Below are 7,928 nucleotides of genomic sequence, written 5' to 3'. Positions count from 1 at the left end.
TACTTCCTTTTTTGCTTGTTGTTTTATTTTTTCAATTTCCGTTCTTCTATCTATTTCTTCATTTTCTTTTGTTATTCTTACCATAGCAGTTAAACTATCTTCTAGTTTTACCGTTTCTTTTTCTAACATTAAACTTATATTATCACCTATTTTCTTATATCTTCTTCCTAGATTAGAAAATATTATCTTTATTTTTAATCCGTCATAATTTTCATATGTTTTTTCATCTATTGCGTATTCTTCTTTATTCATTTATAAATTATGTTGTAGTTTATATTCTAAGTTATTTATTTGTATTTCTAGATAAAAAATAGTCTTTCTTTGTGCTACTATAGATTTGTGACAAATTCCTGCAAATATATTACTATTAAGTCTATTTTGCCTATGTTCTAATTCTTGTCGTTTTTCTATAATTACTTCATTAAGTTTTTGTCTATATTCACTATTCTTGTTATTCATTGTATTTTTAAGTATTGAATATATTTATATTCTATTTTAGATATATTATTTATTAATTGATCTAATTTTTCATTATCAGTCTTTGTGATATTAAGTTGTTTATATTCCGGATATAATTTATTTAATTTTCTTCTTATTTTTCTTAATTTTCTACTTGTATGTTTCTTACCGTGTTTCTTATTATCCTCTCCTCACATTTATTAGACCATTCGAATGAAACCTCCTTATGAGTCAAACGGGTCAACTTAGAGGAAATAGAAGCAAACCCCTTCACAAACCGATGGTAGTAACCGGCTAACCCCACAAAAGTGTAAATCTCTAAGACTGAAGTGGTCCTAGTCCAATTCTTAACTATGTTTATCTTATGTAGATCAACCATCACTCACTCTTTAGAAACCATATGCCCTAGGAAGTACACTATAGACAACCAAAATTCACACCTAAAAATTTTAGCAAACAACCGCTTCATTTTTAGCAACCCCAAAACAATCCTAAGGCGATTCTCATGCCTCTCCTTACTCTTAGAAAATATCAAGATGTCATGAACACAATAATGAATAAATATAAATAGGGTTAGAAAACACTATTCATCAATATCTTAAAAGTGATAGGAGCATTAGTAGGTCTGAAAGATAAAACTAGAAATGCACAATGTGCATATATGGTCCAAAAGGCTGTCTCACGAATTTTTTTAGCCTGAATCATAAGTTGATCGTACATGGGCCTCAAGTCAATCTTAGAGAAGATTGTCGCACCTTGAAACTAATCAAAGAAGTCAAATATGCACAAAAGGGGATACTTATTCCAAATAGTCAATACACACATACTCCTATCTATCTTCTTCACAAATAGGACAAAAGCACCCCAAGGAGATGAACTTATTCAAATAAACACCTTACTGAACAAGTCTCGCAACTAATCTTTCAACTCTCTCAACTCAATCAATGGAAAAATCAATATCCTAATTTGGTGGCATGTCAAGTAATAAGTTAATGAGAAACACCTCTAATACATTACATACCACTCGAACATACCCAATAAAAGATACCTCTACACTTGTATATCAAAGATGGTCCATAAATGCTAAATATCATCTCTGTACTAACTTCTTTGTACAAATATAGGAAATGCTCTTTTTAGGAGAAGGATTATAATCTCCCTTCCACTCTAATCTAAACACACCAAGCATGGAGATATAGACAATTTTAGTATGATAGTCTACAATAGAATGATACGGATTCAACCAACTTATCCCCAAAATAACATCACAATCTATTATATATATCTAGGATCACTAAATCAACCCAAGTTTAATAACCTATAAAAGTCACCTCACAAGAATGGTAGACCGTATGTAGATCATAGAATCTCCCACTAGAGTAGGAACATCAAGAGACTAATAAATCATATCCATACTAACAAAAAAGTAAGAATATACATAAGAAAAGGTGGAACCGAGATAAAAACAAGAGCAAGTATCCATTCGGTAATAAATAAGAAGGGTACTTATGATCTTTACGCCGGTCACCTTCACCTTATGTTTACCCGATAAAACATAAAAAATCAAATTTTCCCTATCAACTTTGTCCCAGTCTGGGAACTTTCTCTACTCGATTGAGTTCTACCTTTACCTTCCTAAGTATCTCCTCTAGTGGGGTGAGTGCTACCCCTATCGATTGTGTGTCCACCTCACCCAAGCTGAGGACGAACCCTACTAAATGGCTCTCTTCTCTACTTTCTAGAACAATAGCTTGAAAAGTTGGTTTTAGAACACTATTTCTAGTCTATCTAAATCTAGGACATCATTTATGAATGTGCTTTGGCTGACCACACTCTTATTAGACTCAGTCCAAAGTTGGCCTCTATCCTGAAGTAAAAGAGGTAGAATATCCTCCCTATCTTGATGGTTCTTGTGTGGTCCAAGATGGACCCTGCAGATGATACCTGCATAGCTACTTGAATTGGGCAGCTAGGATACCCCTTAAGAAATTGGTGCCAAGGGAACTAGCCCCTAAGAAAAGGACCCACTGAAACCACCACCCTTGATGACCTTCTTTTCTAGAGACTTAGCATAAAAATGTTGCTTCACACCCTCTACATTCATAGCATGCTCAACCACTTCCTAAAATGACATACTATAAGTTACAATCTATACAGTTGCAAGCTGGAGTCCCATATTTAGACCCTTAACAAATCATCAAATGGCTGGGTGCTTTAAATAAGAATATTTCAAAAAATGCGTATGTAAAAAAAGTATCTGGTGTTTTCTCATCTTCTATGGAAAGTAGTTGCAAAGAATACATGGATAATGAGTGAAAAAAAGTCTCATATTATATGAAAAACACTCCCCTGCTCTATAATGGTGAACTCATTACGTCTACTTTCTCGCAAAGTACAAGGAACATACTTTTCAAAAAAGATAGAGTAAAATTAGGTCCAAGTCAAAGAAAGTGAACTGATAGGTCTACACTTAACATATTCCCTCCACCATAAACTTAGTCAGCCTATGCCTACTGAGTATCGCTTGTTGCAACTCATATTACACGTCTGCACCCTGTAGATCATAGTATGAGTTCTCGTCGTTGACGTGTACCTCATGCATAATAGCTATTTCTCGAAAACCTGAGGTGAGCTCCTAATGTTTGGAGTTGCCAATCTCCCTCTATTTTTACTAGACCAATTTTTATTTTGTATTTGGAGATAATTCTATATATATTTGTATTAACCTTGTACTGATGTTGTAATTAGTATATGAACTATTGAATAATACCAGGTCATAGGGTGTATGTATATCTTGTTTCTCTTTCTTTATCTTTTTGTTTCTCTATTTGTTCTTTATTATCTGAATTCTCCTCTTCTGTATGATAGCCCATTGCTTCTGGTTCGTAGTTATAGGTTTGACTTACCTACTAGTGGAATGTTAGTAGGTTCCATCATGACGTGAGATTTCGGGTCATGACACTTTTGACCTTGATATTTAATCTTGATTGACTTGTTCTTGATTGTACTTGTCTTCAAGGGACTCGAGCTTGATCTTGAATCTTGATGAACTTGTTCTTTACTTGTACTTTAATTCAAGTGCATTTGAGCTTGTTCTTGAATTTGGTGGTCCTGGTCTTGAGTTGTTTCTTGAACTTGAGTACTTGAATGCTTGAACTTGTAGGGTGCAAAGAAATCTACGGTGTTTGATCCACAAGCTCTCTCTGGATACTTGTTGAAATTCTGGTGTCTTTTCTTAACTATGTGGACCCTATTTCTTGTTATAGAATGGAAGAGTTGTGATGAGGACATGCTTTCTCAGGCCAATCTGATTTAAGTGACATGATGATATTTGATTGGTCAAAACATGTCACTTTTACTCATGGGACACATTTTTATTTGTCTTTGATTTGGCTAGGCATGTCATATCATTTGATACGTGGCATAATCTGGTTGGCTCCTTCGCTTTACTTGGTCTGCTACGTCATTTAATATGTGACACCAAATTTGACTTGTAGAATAAGATGACAACTTGGAGTTTGGCAACGTAGGCTTGTCATTTGTTATCCAATTTGATGGGCTAGCCCAAAGAAATTTAGATTTAATTAAATCCTTACTTAGTGGACTTAAATAATTAATCAAATCGTACTAATCCATAACATTTATTTGGACTAATATATCTTGAGTTTAATTAAATCTAAATTCTTTACGGATTTAAATTTAACAAAAAATTGTTATCTACACAAAGATAGTGAGATTTAGCCATGGTTCATTATTTATTATGAAAAAAGGTAGATTAACCATATGAAAATATCGAAAATAATTATTTATAATTAACATTCATAGTAAGAAAATATATTAAGAGTAAATATTCATAGAAAAAATAAAACTTTTCCAAGGGAATTCTTCTTGATTGAAATTAAAAAGTTAGTGAGAAGAATTCAAACCAAACAGCATAATAAAATAATGTGGATCTTGCCTCAATAATAGTGAGACGAACTGGATCTTAGGCTCAAGACCAGTTTATGTTCGCTTGGACTAGTGTTTGGGTCTTCCACTACTACTTGAAGTGTTTTAGGTGGTTCAATTTTGACACTAATTAGTCGTTTTTTTATTGTTATTGTTGTTACATGCTAATATTGATCCTTTGGACCGAACATATTTACTTTCCTTGCCTTTGGCTCGAGGATGGCTTATCCAAGAGGAGTCCTTGAGCTTTATGTACACAAAAGAAAGTGGAGGATTGACACTCATAATATAATTGGTAAAACCTTAACAACAAAGAGAGAATCTATTTAATTTAAAGATAATGGAAAAATTACTAAAAAATCATTTGATTAAAAAATAATGAGAACCTATGAAAAGATTCAAAGATTGTATGTTAATATCAAATTATCAATTTTAATACAAAAATAATACAATCAATAATAATATTAATAAAATTTGATATTGTATACAATCAATAATACAAATTGTTATGACAAAATTAAGAGATTGTGTGCTAATACTAGCGATAGCTATGAATAATTAATTGTATATATCTATTTATTAATACTCAAGTGTATTTAGGAACTAATCTGATATTATATGTAAATATCTAATAGCATATGTGTTTGTGGTAATTTTGGTCTTATAATATATTCTCTACGTAATTTTCTCATTCAAAAACTCCTAAGTCCCACATCGTTTTGGGCATGATTTCCCCCAAAAATCAAATACATAATAGCCATCCTATGCATCGAATAAAGGGGGAAAATTTAGAAATTCTTAGGTGTAAGAGTAGTGCTCTTGCGTGAAATGAACCCACAAAGGTTCAGCCTAAGAAATTTAAGATTTTCTAATTTTGTTTGTGGACGAAGCTGGAAGAAGGATTTCAGGTCGCCGTCCCAGTTCCTGCTCTGCAAGAGGTAATTTTCTCCTATCTTCTGTTATTTTATTTTAGTTTATATTGCATAGAATAGATTCATTTTTGTATTTGAGTTTTAATTTTGCATTCATGTTTTTCTCTGCATAAATTTCTTTTTATTTTTGTTCTTCAAATAGATTTATTTCTATATATGAGTTTCAGTTTTGCATTTCTATTTTTGTCTAGTTGTTTATGCTTCGTTTAAATTTTAGAAAAGTTTCATTTTGTTTTTTGTCTTTGCTTTGAGAAGTTTGCATTTCTCTTATTTTTATCAGCTTAAACTACTGTATTCATTGATATATGAATGTTGTAGCATGATTTGAAGAGCTAATATCCTTCCTCATTAGATTTCATGTCATGATAAGAAGATCTTATTATGAGTTCAAATTTAACTATATTAAGACAAATTTCATCCGAAATTTTACTTCTTTCATGTTATAATTGATTCACATGTTTTTTAATCAATATTGAAATGATATCTCATCTAAAAAAGGATCTCAACTAATCTTCATAAATGCTAAATGATTTTATACTTTGTTACTTCTTCATATTTGAGCTCCCTAACTTATCATATATGTGGAGATAAAAATGTGAGTTGTCTTGTCATATTTCAATTGCTAGTGCTTGTTTGATACTGCCTGAAAAGTAGATTAAGTGACTTGGTACATCATGATTGCCCCCTCTTTCTTCTAAACAATTTGTTCGTCTATAATAGTTGGTTAAACCTCCTTTATTTTAAGTGAAATAAAAAGTATTGTAAATTAAAGAGGTAACAACTGTATAAATATTATTTTATCTTATATAGATATGACTATATGTTTCAAGAATGCATTTCTTATTTTTGGACAAAAATATGTAAAACAAAATTTTCCAAAGTCTCATTATTTTTATCTAAATACTTCTTTTCCCTAAAAAAGTAAAGTTCTAGCAGAGTTTTTTTATATCGAAAGTAATGTACAAAATTTTTAAAATAGATTATCATAAAAAATGTCACATGAACAAAAAATATATGTGAGTGTATCTCACTCTCTAAAGATGATATTAGGTACGAGTAATGATTATCGAATGGCCAAAGTCAGAGGGGTAAGTAATATTTATACTAATTTAAGGGGTTTTGAATAAAACACACTAAATTTAGGGATATTCTCACAAATTAAATATCATGATAATAACTAAAATTAGTAAGTTTGGATAAGTCATTTATCTATCCAATTTCCTTTTTTTGAGAAATAAAATAAATACACTAGTGCCAAATAAAGAAATAAACCAAAACAGTCATCATAATTTTTAATACATCCAAAATTTGAATAAAAGTTGAAATGTCTTCAAACCCAATTCCCCTGCATTTTCCATTTTTTTCTCTTTATATGTATATCCCTCATTCTCTGTGTAAGCTGATGAACATCGACGTAACAAAAATGTTAGGATGAAATAGAAAACATGGTATGTTGATGTACCAATGCATATGTTGTAAAGAAATATTTTCTTAAAGCCAATGAATAGAGGCACATACAAGGAATCAGTTCAAGAATGGTTGTTTTATAAAAACAACAAAGAAAAGTATTTGTGTTATTTCCAAGTCAACAATAGCAATAGATTTCTGCTACTAGCTCACAAATTCCTCAGCAATATCAACAATAGGTTTTTCTACAACAACATCAGATGCTGATTGAACAAATGTTCATCAATTGCCAGTCTCCAACTTTGACTAGCAAATGTTGACCATAGCCCCTGAGGCATCAATTGAGGATTTGTCAAATGAATCTCGTCTTATCAATGATGAAGAAATCATTTTCATATCAAAAAGACTCGAAATGACATTTTCCTCATCTTCAGTAATACTAGTCTTAAGCCTAGCTAGAGTTTTTATATCACAAAGCCTTGAATCAATTCTAAGGGGTCATGGTTGAAATCTTCTAGATGAAGTTGAGATGAAGGCAATTGATGAACATTTGTTGAATCAGCAACAGATGTTGTTATAGTAAAATCTCTTGTTGTTGCTGCTGGGAATTAATTAGTTGGTAGTAGAACCTTTCTATTGCTATCGATGATAAAAAAAAATAGTTCAACCACTTTTCTTTGGGGCTTCGTTTAACCAAGTCAACCTTGAAGTGACTCATTGTATGAGCTACTATGCATTGGCTTGGAGAAAAGTTTCTTTCACAACAAATGCATTGGTACATCAACATACCATGTTGCCCATTTTGTCCCTTCATTTTTGTTACTTCCATCATCATCATTTTAAGGAGAGGAGGAGGAGGAGGAGTTTATATATAATGTTAAAAAGTTGAAGAGAAAGGGGGAGTTGGGTTTAGAGACAACTTTTATTCAAATTATTAAAGTATAAGAATATATGTTTTTTGTTTTAGTTTATTTCTTTATTTCAAATACGTTCAAAACCTGAAGAAAAGCTTAATTGTCTCCAAACCCAATTCTCCCTATCACTTCTATTTTTTTTCCCTTTATATATGCACTCTTCATCCTCTCCCTAGGATGATGAATATGGAAATAACAAAATGGAGAGATAGAATGGGCAACATGGTATATTGATGTACCAATGCATGTGTTTTTAAAAAAACATGTT

The sequence above is a fragment of the Solanum stenotomum genome, chromosome 4 (genome assembly GCF_019186545.1).
Source record: "Solanum stenotomum isolate F172 chromosome 4, ASM1918654v1, whole genome shotgun sequence".
In the NCBI taxonomy this organism is placed as follows: Eukaryota; Viridiplantae; Streptophyta; class Magnoliopsida; order Solanales; family Solanaceae; genus Solanum; species Solanum stenotomum.
This window is presented reverse-complemented; position numbering follows the sequence as displayed.